The 14,527-nt window shown below is 30.4% G+C and overlaps 1 long non-coding RNA gene across 1 annotated transcript; it reads left to right on the top strand.

Annotated features, from left to right (window-relative positions):
- Positions 1-6,908: 6,908 nt before the first annotated feature.
- LOC149264519 (uncharacterized) lies at positions 6,909-9,106 on the top strand. Its single transcript, XR_016250080.1, has 2 exons — positions 6,909-7,591; positions 8,530-9,106. It is a non-coding gene; the product is annotated as an uncharacterized LOC149264519 (long non-coding RNA).
- Positions 9,107-14,527: the final 5,421 nt, after the last annotated feature.

The following is a 14,527-nucleotide window of genomic DNA, read 5'->3' on the forward strand; positions in this document are numbered from 1 at the left end:
TACCATTATAACTTATAGGTGCATACATATGCCCCTTCTACAAGCACATGTGAATTGAGGGGATTTGAACGTTGAACCTCCTTGCACATCATTTTCACAACCATCGCTAATCGAGTTCCCCCCAGGGGATTAATAGGTCCCTATTGAAAATAGCAACAAGAAATGCTAAAAATAGAAGTGCTAAAAATAACACTTCTATAAATAGCATTTCGGGATACATTCCAATTTTAGTTAGTCCCTAAACTAAAATTGAGAATTAAAATTCGAATTTGATCTTAGCAACTATTTGTAAAATAATTAATTAGTTCATCTTGAGTTAATTAGTTGTAGAAAATCAAACATGAAGTCTATGTGAAGACATGCAACAGTTTCCCCTTTGATTTAGGAAGTTATCCCTTGATTAAGGAGATCAGGATGAGTTGTACTTTGAGTTGTAATTAATTAGCTCAGTTAACTGAGTTAAGTCTAGTTAGATTAGTTCAAATAGTTTGTTGAACTGATTGTGAATTCAATTAGTTAATGCATGCATGCAGGTAATTGCTGCACTTCAGATAACTGAATATTCTCTCATAAATAACTCATGTATGTCAGTTCAGTCATAGACCCAGTTGAGATCAGATGATGGGACAGTGTACTATCAGTTGCAGGAGTATTCCATTGAGGATATCTCTTACATGCAGAAGGAACTAATTCCTTGGAGATTGCGCAGTTACTTCTGAGTTTGGTGAGTTGTGTGAGAGGCTAGTTCACATAGGTGGCAGCATTGGACCCCAGGAGAAACTGCGCAAGGAAATAGGAAGCTTGGAGGACTGGAGGAAGGCATATGTTGTGTCTATTTAGTCTATGAGCTGTATTGAGGGATTGTACCGAGAGTTGGATAGCTTGTGAGCTAAAGCAATGTGTAATCCAGACATATTTCCACTTGTATGATAATACAGAGATAGGGTTTTTAGCTAAGGCTTTCCCCAGAGTATTCTTTTGTGTTCATGTGTGATTGATTTGTCATTCTCTGTTATATGTGTTTTATTTGATCTTGCTCAAAATCGATTAAGCTTCCGCAAGTTTGTTTGTAGAAGTAGATCAAGTATTTTGCTTTAGTATATTGCATTATCTAATGATCTACAGTGGGAAATTCTATAGTCCCAATATTTATTCCTCTTCATTTTCTTTAATTTGAGTGTACTAGGACATCCTTCTAGCATTACAATTTTTTACAACTCATGGTTTGTTGCCTTGTTCATTTAGGGTTAGAAATCCCACCCTTATTCTTTGTTGTATTCATAACTTATTGATTTAATTGCTTGATCCCTATAATTCCTTTGAGAGTTATCTAGTAAAGCAATATATCATGATGAAGTCATGAAGTCATGCTAAGATCACATGATTCACCCTATATTGGGTCTCAAATAGACTCTAACATAAAAATAACAAACAATATACTGATTGTTTGACCAAGTGAATCAACCTAGTAACATATAGAAAAAATCATATAGATTGTATACTAAATCTATTTTATAATTAGTAATAACTTATTAATTGAATGCATAATATTATAGTCACTATAATAAATGAGACATACTTGTAAATAACTTAATGAATCAAGATAAATGAATAAATAGACACACCATTAATCTAGTGTAAACTACCATGAGAATTTATGATTGAATGAAACACAATAAGGTTTACAATTGGAAACATGTTGATAACAAGAGGAAAACTAATTACATAGGGAAATACATCAAAACAGATACGGAAAGGATTGACGAAAGGATTTTCACTTTTGCCCGAATTTGTGTGGAAGTGGATCTAAGCAAAGGGCTACCGGACAACATAAGGCTGATCTACAAACAACAAAACTGGTTGCAAGTATTAGACTACGAAAATACTGCTTTTAGGTGCAGACTCTGTAGACAAACAGGGCACCTGCAAAGCACATGTCCAGAAGCCAAAAAAGTTAACAGCAAAAGGAAGCAGAAAGGAAAACAGAAGAAAGGATGGGTTTTTTCCCCTCCGGTCTCAGAAGATGAAGAATCAGAAGCCGAAGAAGAAGAAACCACCACAGAGAAAGTGGAGGTCTCCCAAGAAATGGGGAATCAGAAGGGAACCACGTCAGATACCAAGGCATCACAGCGTTATCCAAAGTAGGCAGAGAAGACTACTGATGACCAGATCATGGGAGGGATAAAGCGGCACCATCAATCAGATACATCAGATTCAGACAAGGAATTAGGCACACAGAAAGCAGAAACACAGCTAGTCATAGCCTCGATCGAGCCCACTCAAGGAGAGTGGCGCAAGGTCGAAAAGAAAAAAGGAAGGAAAACCTGAAGCATGAGTCTTACTCATACATGTTTCTCAGTTTTCTTTTACTTTCTTTTCTCTCCTCTCTCTCTCTCTCTTTACTCATTATTTTTTGCACGTTAGTTTTGTAACGTTGCGAAGGGTGCCATCGCACTCGAGGCCATTGGGCAGCTTATGGAAATGCTTCATGCATCTGCAATTGTAACTTTTCATTTTTTAATAAAAGGTTACAGCTTTTTTCTCCGGAAAAAAGAGGAAAACTAATTATAAAAACATTATATTAATATTTCTTAAAAAGCAAGCATAGAGAAATGAAACACAACAATCACATAAGAATAGTGTCTATTTATACCTTTCATGGCTATATGTACTTATATGAAGTCCAAAGGGTGACAATTGATGCTACATAATTTATTTTGCTAGTTTCAATCTCATTTCTTCCCCCTTATGAGCACCACATGATGTAATGAGTGCTAAGTGAACTATTTAAAATCATGAAAAATTAGTTAGTTGTGACAAATAATAATGCATATGAGTCATAGAATAATAACTTAATCTCTACAGAACAATCCCTAAAATGATATCCCATATGTTGGTTTTGGTTTTGGTTTTGTGACTTGTATAACAATCCCCATTATTGTTTATTTTTTCATAAAATATTTTTCCTTGATTTATAGATGTATTATCATTTAATTTTGAGTTTACACTATTTATTATATCCTTATTTTTGTCATTATTTCTTTTTCTGATCCCGTTTGACGAAGTTTTAAGCTTTTGGAAGTTTTTGATAATTTTGTTTTCCATGAATTCCTTAGAAATAATTCTTCCTATAATTTTATCCGATTTGATTTCTGATTATTTGGTTGTGTAGAATGTCCCAAACGTTTCCAAGGGAATGCTATGATTCGTATTCAAACCTGACTCATAGACTTTTGAATTAAAAGTCCCGAATGTCATATGCTTGGATATGGGTAATTTGGATTTGGAACGAAAGAAGTCTATTGTCTATTTGGTCAGACCAGATACCAGATTGTAATGTTTTGCATACAGATACAAATACTTTTAAGATAATATCATTTCAGTAGGGGCGGAAACTAGATGCCAACATTTAAACTTTTTTACTTTACTTTTTATTATTTTTTTATTTAACTGGGCATTCAATGATTCATTTTTTCCAAGGTTTGAAGTGTCATTCCACATGACACCTATTTATTGGGTTATGCTAATATGGCTAATGATTTGTCTTGATAGTGTGCCATTCTAGTTTAAGGATTATCATATTTGGATTGGAGGACTAGTTTATAGAAACTAATTTGGAAATTACATATTTTTGAATACCATATGTCATTTAATATCAAAGTAGGTTTGGATCCAAAAATAAACTTTGTTTAAACATTTATTGTATTCTAGATGTCAGATATTAGATTACACTTGCTCTTAAGTGTATCTGAATCTGAAAGGATTGCTTGTGCACATTCATGTAATATTTGGATGCACAATGCCAAATACCAGCGACATTGAATATACATCCAAATATGGATTCTAACATTTGGTAACTTATTTGAGTGATAACCTCGAGGGTTGGCTCAATTGGTTGAGTCCCCATTGTCAAATATCCTTTGCCATTGAAAGGTCATGGGTTCAATTCTTTGCACATCCTTGGGATCAGGTTCCATGGTTGAGCTCACAGGAAGTGATACCTTTGGGTGGATCTGCCCGATATAAATATTTCCATGGATGTAGCGATCACTGATCTTTAGTTTTGGTGAACCACAAAGAAAAAAAACTTATTTGAGTGATTCATATATCTGATATCCATGATATATCCAGATGCATAAGTAAAAGCATCGAGAGGTTTCATGTATAGTTGAGTTCAAAATAATATTAAGCATATTATTGATGAATATGAAATAAGTTATGTTGAGATTTTTTAAACCCTTTGCTTTCATTGCATTTGACCAATGTGGTATAAAACTTCTGTGATTTTGCAACATTAGGAACAACAACCATCCTTTAAAATTGGCAGTGAACATTTGCTGCAACCATTTGGGTTCAAATCCTATTGCTTTGAAAGAATTGGGAAAAATAAAATCTTAGGGATAAATCATTGAATCATTCTAATTTGATTATAAGACTGCTTGATTGTGTTTTTATGATATTATTTTATGATATGCATACAAAAAGTTATTTTTTGTACATTTTTGTAGATTTATAGTAAACAATAATAATCTTGATGATTAGGATGTGGACAGAATGAAGAAATAAAGGACAAAGTGAACAAATAAAAATTTAAGAATGATCAAAATTTTGCTTCACTTAGTTACATCATTTCCAAATTTTAAGGTGACCAACATCTTCTTCTCATTGAAATCACTATGATGATATAAATCACCATGTTCTAATTCCAAGTTCAGATTGAGGAATTTCTTTTGAAGGATGATTACAAGGAAGAGCTATTTCATTCTCTATTTAGGAAATCATGCATTTATGCCAATTGTTTATCTTCTGTAGATTCTTGCAATGTCATTTCTGTCAATTGTTTTCTATAGAGAATTATTATGAATAGATTATAGATTTCAATATCATTTCTTTGTGAATTATTTCATATTTATGATAATTGAATGTGTTAATTTAATTTATGTTAATGTAATGAATTCCTTCTTATTTTAATGATTAATTGATACTTGCAATTATGATTTAGGAAAGCCTCAACATAATTCTTGTTTCAAGGTGCAATCTATTTAGTGACAATCGAGCCTACATAATATTCACCATATCAAATGAGTATATGCCTAATTGGGGTTAGGTGATGCTCCCTTGTTGTTGTTGTCGATATTTTCTGACCATCAACAATTAGACTATGAAATCCCTGTGATGCTTAAATAAAAGAGTGAAGGGAGCTCTAACTAAATAGTTCATATTAGGCACAATACTTACTATGTTTTACAAATAGGGTAGCAAGCTAAGTGAGATTGATTGTGAGGAAAGCTCCATAGTTAAGTGAACTTGAGCTATAGGAGTCTTGGGATGCATGACCTCATGGGAAGCCCTAATTATCAAGTGCAAGCCTTGAATGCGATGACTGATGCTATGTCATTCATTTCACTAGTTTCAATCCCACTTCTTCATCTCTATGTGCATCACTACTTTCAATCCCACTTCTTCATCCCTATGAGCATCACTAGTTTCAATTCCACTTCCTAATCTTGTCAATTATTTAAATTCATGGGAAAGTGCTCAGTACTTGTGAATATGGGTCATATATTAATGATTTACCCTATGCAAATAATACCAAAAGTGATATCTCATATAATGGACTGCAGAAGCCCCTTTTGTAAACTGTTACAGTTGTTGGAATAAAATAAGACATACCTTAATTAATGTAGCAAGTTAACATAAATGAATCATTGAATATAAAACTAATACACTCTAAACAACCATAACAATTTATGATAACCATGAAAGATAACAAGGTTTATAATGCGAAATGTGTAGATGGTAGGAGGAAAACATGCAATTGAAATATTAGAACAATGTTACTAGGAAGGCAAGTGTAGAGCAACAAAGCACAATAACATTTCTATAAGAATAATGCATAACCTATTCCTTTTGTAGGGATTTGTACTTATAACTAAGGGGTCAATTTTGATCAAGCACCCCATGTCAACTTGTTTCATAAAATCAAAATTGATCTTCTCTATTACATTATGTGACTAAATTAATTCTTATAGACATTAATGATAAAAGTAAAGATGTAATCACACTCAACACACAGTGGGGAGAGGATTATTTTGGAAAAAAAATATGACACCATAGTTAGGTAGCTTGGAATATTTAACATCAAATAAATAACAATCATAAGGTAAAGAAAACCCACAACGTTGACATTGAAATTGTTGACAACACTGATTATAAATTAAAAGAAAAAGCCATCACATCAAATCAAGGACTTGCATCAAATTTCTCTGATTTTAAACTAAAGTAAAAAGCTATCACATCACATAAGGGGCTAGCATTTCAAAACCATCTTTATTTTATAAAAAATATATAAATTACGCTAAATTACAAATGAAATCTTACATAAAGGAAGGGCTTGCATGTCAAAACCATCTTTGTTTCATAATTTATTTCTTAAATCTTACATAGGGGCTTGCAGGTCAAAACCATCTTTATTCTGTAATTTATTTTTTACATCTTACAGAAAATGTTGCATGTCAAAACCATCTTTATTCCCTAATTTATTTTTTAAATCTTTCGGGGAAGCTTGCATGTCAAAACCATCTCTATTCCATAATTTATAAAAAATATGTAGTATACACCAAAGTAAATTGAAATCTTCTTTTGGAGGAGGGAAAATATTTCATTTTGTTAACCACCTTTATGGTTTTGAGTGGATATCCCATGGTTTTGTTTGGGCATTATTAATTATACCATATTCAATGAGTCGTTGAAATTCTCCAAAGCCAAGAGTGGCTTACAAAAAGCATTCTATAATAGTGATAACCAGGGACCCATTGCCTCTTGTCATGATTCGCTCCATTTCCCTACCTACTCCTATTTCCTTTTATCATTTTCCCCTGAAGGAATCCTATGGGTTGACACGAGTAGTGTGGGGGCTATGTTTTCTCTTCCACAGTTGGGTCGGATTTCATGGATAAAAAGGTGATCCCTTTCCATTGTCCAACCTTCATCCATATATTGTGTTCAATAATGCGGACCCGCCATTATCGCTTGATCACTATTATCACCACTTTTCAATCCAAACCTATCGTCTGAACATGCTTTGCAGTACCCATTTTGCTAAAAATAATTTATTAAAGATGTGGTGCCAACTGCAAAAGAGGAAGAGACAGCAGAGCGAACATAAAAAGTAGAGCACAGTTGCAGGGAAACAACATTGGTTGCGACAAATTAGCTGACAAAATAGTATACGGTTGAGCTATTCCCAACACCCACCGATGATAAAAAGAAGAACCACCAGATGAAAACCTATGGCGAGATAATCAGACCATGGCTGTTGCGCAGATTTTACTTCTCTTATTTGTAGTTGCGCTGGGTTGCTGTTTGTGCTACTGTGTTCAGTCCCATTTTTTCCAAGGGGATGATTCTGAGATTGAAGCAAGCCCTGATTGATTAACATTCTTTCACTGTATTAGAGAGGACTTTGTGGAAGCAGCTGTATAATAAATCTTCAAAAGTTCAATACATCCCTCTGTCAATATGGGATTGCATACAGCAGCTGTATAATAAATCTTCAACACAACCTTCTGTCAATAGTGGATTGCATATGGTAAGTTCACTAGCTTGAGCAGACATTCTCCTTTTTGCTTTTTTCTTTCTATTGGCCTCCTGTATTCTTTTTTTCGTTTTTCTTTCTATTGGCTTCATGTACCGGGATTTGGAACTTGAAACTCATATTTTATATAGTATTTTAGAGCATAGTCCTGATTTGGAGCTTGAAACTCATATTTTACCTAGTGTTTTATAACATAACCATTACCAATTAAACTAACGCTGTAGACTTTGAACAGATATAATACAGCCATTACTAATTAAACTAACTAACCCTGTGAGCTTTGAGCAAACCTTCTATAATTTAGAATATCAATATATATTTTTCTCAAACACCATACTTTGTTATTATACTCCCCTGCAGATGCCTAGAATCTGCTACTTTGTTATTTTACTCCCCTGCAGATGCCTAGAATCTGCTGCTTATCAAGCTGTGGGATATTTAGTTTTATTTATTTATTTCTTTCCATCTTAATTAAGCGCAAAGGCCTAGCCAAGATTTCGAACCAGGATGGAACTGTAACACTGCTCTGCTTTCACCTATCCAACTTTCCTCTTATGACAAGTTCTTTGATGAAGATGGAAGCATAACACGTTATTGAAAGACAGTGCAGAGGCAAATAAAGAGAGTAGTAAAAACTAGAATGTTTTTTTATTAGTGAAGAATATTGTTCTTTTATTAGTGAAGAATATATCTTGGGTTCTTTCATGATAGAATGCTCATGCTGGTTACAGTAAAATCTAGGTTATCTGGTGAAATTTGTACTAGATTTGTCACCTAGTGAGGTTTCACACTACATACTAAATTTGTTATCTAGTGAAATTTTTCACTAGATGTTATATTTTGTTATAATAATGTTTACTGTAATCAAGATTTAGTGACTCTCTATTCCTGTAATCTGGGTTTACTGACTCTCTGATTCAAACATCTAACAGGCAAACCTTGCAGCTGAGAAGGAGATGAAATCTTGATTGCTGAGGCAGGCACATGGATGAAGAGGATATCTGTGAAGTGGTTTCTTCTCCTCGTTGCAGGTTATTATGCATTATACTATTTTGCTGGCCCTGAAATATTTCAGGGAGCCTGTGTTGACAGTCAAGTGTGGGTATGCTTAAGCTAAGATGGATTTATATAGCTTTCTCCATTTAGAAGCAGCTGGTCTTGAATGGCGGGATAACATCATGCCTCATTGCTATAGTACTAACAAACTTGCTATATAGTATCATGCTTTCTGGATCCAGGTTATATGGGGTGTATTACACTCAGTACATACTGTTTTTTTGATCTTGTGGTTATGTGATGTATTAAGATAACATTCTCCCTGAGTACTACTGGTACTAACAATCCTGCTATAAAGTATGTTGCTTTCTGGATCTTTACACTAATAGTACCACACTGTTGTTGCTTTCTGGATCCTTACACTATTAGTACCACACTGTTTTTGATCTTGTGGTTATCTGTGATGTATTAAAATTATCTATACAGTGTTACCAAATTGAGATATTCCAATTATTTGTGATTTGTTACACATTAACATTGTCCTCTGAAAGAGTTCAGTATATTTATTTATTGCAATATTTTGGCGAGATGATTTTATGTATTTGATTGGTGTGTTCTTTTTTTTAAGCTTAAATGTTTTCAAAAGTTATTGACATTTTTTTTAGCTCATGGGGTTGACTTAGGTTTCATCCATGTTTTATATTTAAAAATATTTATATTTATACTGGAGGAGGTAAAGTAAAATATATTAGTTAATAGTTATGTTTTTAGATATATTAAAAGTTATTAAAGAATATAATTATAATCATAAATGTTCATGGCACTCAGTGGGTTGATACACTGTCGAAATAAAAAAAAAAATTAAAAACGAGTTATAAATAAATATTAAAAAACTAATTGAGCCCAGAGGCTCATTCTACAACCCAATATGAGGGAATGTGTAAGTTTGTCCATCCGTTAGTTCCCTTTAAAATAAAAAATAAAAATAAAATTATGTTCGAAATAGAAAAATAATGTTGGCTATAAAAAAAATGAATATGTTGTAAAGTAATTAGAAGTAAAAAAATGTGTATCTATGTTGGTTATAATTTACTTAAAAAACTAGTTATAATTTACAATAAGACAAGCTGAAAAGTTTTCAAAACATATGAGAAAAAATCAATTCTTATAACAGAAAGAAGTTACTATCAGTTTAGCAAATATTTGCAAATAAGTATATTTATTTATTAGTGAAGTTATAAGATATTAAGATATGGGAGTTGATAGTTTGGATATTTTTCATTAATGTTTTATATGTTTTTATCTAATATTAAATTTTTATTTTTATGTATAATAAAAAATAATGTAAAATAAATTATTTATCATGTCACAGAAATCATTTATCATTCATATATATATAATTCTCTTTATCCAATTTATAACAATTAAAAAATCTCCATAACATAACATAGAGTAAGTCATACCTTTATTACAAACTAAACGTAATGTAAAGCAAAATTGAAAACCTAAATAATATATTACTTAATTATTAAACATTTTATTATAAAATAAATTTAAGTTAGGCTCATGGGTAATAAATTAAAGTACATTTCTTGATATCTATATTCATTACCATAAATTAATATATATATATTTTTATCCCCCATATATATATATATATATATACCCATGAATGTAAAATATACTGAACATTTTATTATAAAATAAATTTAATTTAGGCTCATGGGTAATAAATTAAAATACATTTCTTGATATTTATATTCATTACCATAAATTAAGTTATATATATTTTTATCACAAAATTTTATTTCACAACATTTCTTATTTTCTATGGAAAAGTATATTACTCTAATATAAAAATGACTCATCCACTTCATAGATGGTATAATTTAAACTTTGTATAATTTAGATTAAGCAAATTAATTAATTTTTTTTATCACTACAAGAAATCTAAAAATAAAATTTAATGATAAAATATTTGATAAAATAATAACTATTTCCCTTTTTATAATGATAATACACAACTAAATTAATACACAAATCTATAATTGAATAAATTTCATTAATTTAAAAACAAACATATATATGATAACATGTATATTATAAGTTGTCACAAATACATGCAGTAACAATGATACATTTTATCATATACATGCAATTTTAACTATAACTACTTGTACATGTCTCATCTATGCAACTTTAACTTTATTAAAAGATATATTTTATTTAAAATAAAAATTTAGTATTATATTAGATTTTTTAAGATATGGTTTTTGTATGTTTTAGAAAAGAAATCTTTTGTTTTGACGAGGGTATCACAACCTTTTCTTCACACCAAGATGAAAAAGTTGTGGACGATGGCCATAGGGCTTCACTATTCACATTATTAGAGAGTTTGTAATTGTACTTGATAATTATTAGAGAGTGTAATCCTACTTGATATTGAATATTTAGTATGATGTTTGATTAACAATGTAGTTTTTAATTTAAATTATTTAAATATATTTAATTAATTAATATTGATAAAGTTATAAATGTTTAATGATATTAAGAATTAGATATAATATTTGCATAAAATTATAGATATTCAATAATGTTAAAAATTTTGTATAATGTTTTATGACATTGTTTGACATCTTAATATTTAATATAAATTCTTTGGATAACTTTAGCACATAAACTTCACAAGTATTACACATACTTAATGACATTAAAAATCTGATTTGATGTTTCCATGAAGTCATGGATGCCCAATGACATTGTATTCTATTTTTATGATCATTTATTAACAACTTAGTCTCTAATGTAAATCCTTTATGTAACTTAAATAAATTAACATTAACAATTTCATGGATACCCCATGAACTTTCGAAGTTTATCAAAAACATATTGGTGAACATACTATATGGACTTGGATAAGGTAGATGTTGTTTTGTTAAAAGTATTGTGTCTTTATGTTCATAAGAATAATAGAGATGGAAAGGTTTCCTGGTTTTCTAGAAACTCTTTTTTCTTTTTTGTTTTCAAAGATCTCAAAACTTATTATAAGTCAAATTTTAACCAATAATAAAGACAATCATTACTAATTATTACCCATGAGTGTAAGTCAAATCATCATTTTTATTAAAGGATAACTATGCACTTGAAATAACCCATTAGTGGTCCTTAAGAGGGCAGACTTTCACTCATGCAAGATGCCTTTAAGTCTTGAATCGTTAACCTATTTCTTTATATATAAAGAAGATAAGCTCTTAACCAATCATTTTTTTTTTAAATCTTACTCAAAAACCAAAAAATAATTTCATTCTAGATAATCAAAATCAAAATCACTTATAATCATCACTAAAATTATTTTCAATAAAATCATACAATTTTTAATAACATTTAAAATTAGTTACATACATATAATTTAAATAATACTTTAATTATAAATTACTATTATATCTTAAAAAATCATTTAAATATCATTTTATATATTTAAAAAAATAAATATAAAACAAAACAAATAACCTCATTGGTTATGACACCAAAACATAAATCCTAACTACTCTTGTTGCAACCTTAAAAATCATTATTATAAATTAATATTATATCTTAAAAAATCATTTAAATATAATTTTATATATTTAAAAAAATAAATATAAAACAAAACAAATAACCTCATTGGTTATGACACCAAAACATAAATCCCAACTACTCTTGTTGCAACCTTAAAAATCATTACACAAGCTAGGACAAAGCAAATAACACCATTGGTCAGGACATTTTCATATTATTTCTTGACTAAAACATGACTCCCAACCACTCTAGTTGCAACCCTAAAAACCATTGCAGAGGACTATGTTCACTTGCTATGTGTGAAAATGCATGGCATATAAAATGAATGAGCACAATCTCATAGAACTAGTCATCATGGCCCACAACAAAAGAAACCCCTGATATAACCGAGACATGCCTCAAGATTCTTAGTAGTTGGTTGGGAGTTCTAGAAGAGCCAACATGAAAATAAAGTCAAAAACACTTTGCCTATTTCTATTTGATGCCATTAATATATATAAAATATGGCGCTCCACTAACATAATTCCACATATCCTTACCCTAGGACCCATGGGTGGTTTCGTTGACCAACAATAATATTGAGAAATTCTTAAAATAATTTTAGTTTACAGGCAGACCCATCCTCTTGACCAACCCTCTTGCGATATTGTGCTCATACGTACTCTATGTCGGTGTCCACTCAAGTTACAAGGCTCAATCATCAGTCACTGTCTAAATGCTAGGTAAGTCAATCTCTCTATTGGGCAGAAATTGAATCACTTTTATTCAAACATTGTGCTCATATCTATCTCAATCTTGTTGAAATTCAACCATGGTTTAATTTACAATCTTTTTAAAACACATGATTGAATTTGTAATTTTTATCAATTGGGTTGGGTTGGTTTACATCTCCTTCAAACTTGATAATATAAAGTATAATTAATCAAACTTGATAATATAAAGTATAATTAATCCTCGTTAAAATTTTAAAAAATGGATTCATGAAATAATTGTTTTTTAGATTTCTAACTGATTTACTAATAAAGTATTTATTTTAAATAAATTTTACAATTTAGGTGAAACAATTCACCTAATCTTCTCCATTCCTCCCAGACTTCATAAAATCACTTTAGTTATAAAATATTATTATTATTAAAGTGTTGAATATTTTTTATTTTCATATTATAAAAATTAAACTAAATGTTTTAAAATGAGATATCTGAATTATTTTTTAGTTTATAGCTTCAATGTTTTTATTTTCTCTCTTAGTTTTTAATGTATTTGTAAGTGAGACACAATATCCATTTGAATTGCTCAAAGGTTGCAGTCTATTCAAGGCATTTATTTGTAATAGTTGCAATCACAATTCCTTGCTAAACCCCAATTCACTTAGTTCTTCTCATCATGACCATTACCCACACTCAATTCAAATGAAATGAAACTCAATATACAATGGCCACACACAATTTTACATATGACACTTGGCCAGTGCCACTTTTAACAAAGTGATTGTAAATGACTTTCGAGGTAGTGATGCGCCAAGCACCACATAATTGGACATCCATATGAAGAATGATCAATAAAATGCATCCTTGGAAGAGAAAGTCATATCCATGGAAGGTTGAGACACAACCTAATTCTATAAAAATAGAGAAAAAGCACAACTTGTTGAGAGGGAAAATTTTAAGAATGAAAATTTATTTTAAAGTGCAAAAATCCTGGCAAATCCTAATAATCCTTAATAAGTAAATTTTAAAATGTTATGAGAATATTTTTGTAAAAATATTCAAATTTCTAATGACTTTATATAGCATTTATAAAGTTTTGGTGATTTTTGAGGTAAAATAATTTTATCCTATAACATTTGGGCAATATTTTTTAGAAAAAATGAAAATTGATGAATTAATTTTTTGTTTTTGGAAAAAACATATAAAATTAGTACATCTATGAAAATTAGCCCCTTAAATTTTCCCTTCTTGTTGTGCACCATATCCCAAACCAAAACCTTATATCATAACATTGTCCAAGAATGTCTTCACAAATAGTCACAAGCCCAACTCAAAAAGAAAGTATTGAATGTAACTAGCCATGGTACATAAGATAATTGCATAACTTCCTAATCTTATATTTGAAAAATGAAGGTGGAGTAAGCTAAATTTGTAGCAAGTAAAACTAAACTTGTGCTAAATTTGTAGCAAGAAAACTAAACTTGTGATAACTTTGTAGCAAGAAAACTAAACTTGTAGCAATTAGAATCCATTTTCAAGCATAAATTTATATTGGATTTAAAAAAAATTTCTAGCATGATCAAATTTCTACCATGATCCATACCATAATTTTGTTTAGAGTTTTTTCCATTTGAAATTGACATCGATTTTCAAAAAATCAATGAGAGTT

This window comes from Pinus tabuliformis, chromosome 6, assembly GCF_031772625.1.
Source record: "Pinus tabuliformis cultivar Carrire ecotype Pingquan chromosome 6, CPIR1, whole genome shotgun sequence".
Lineage (NCBI taxonomy): Eukaryota > Viridiplantae > Streptophyta > Pinopsida > Pinales > Pinaceae > Pinus > Pinus tabuliformis.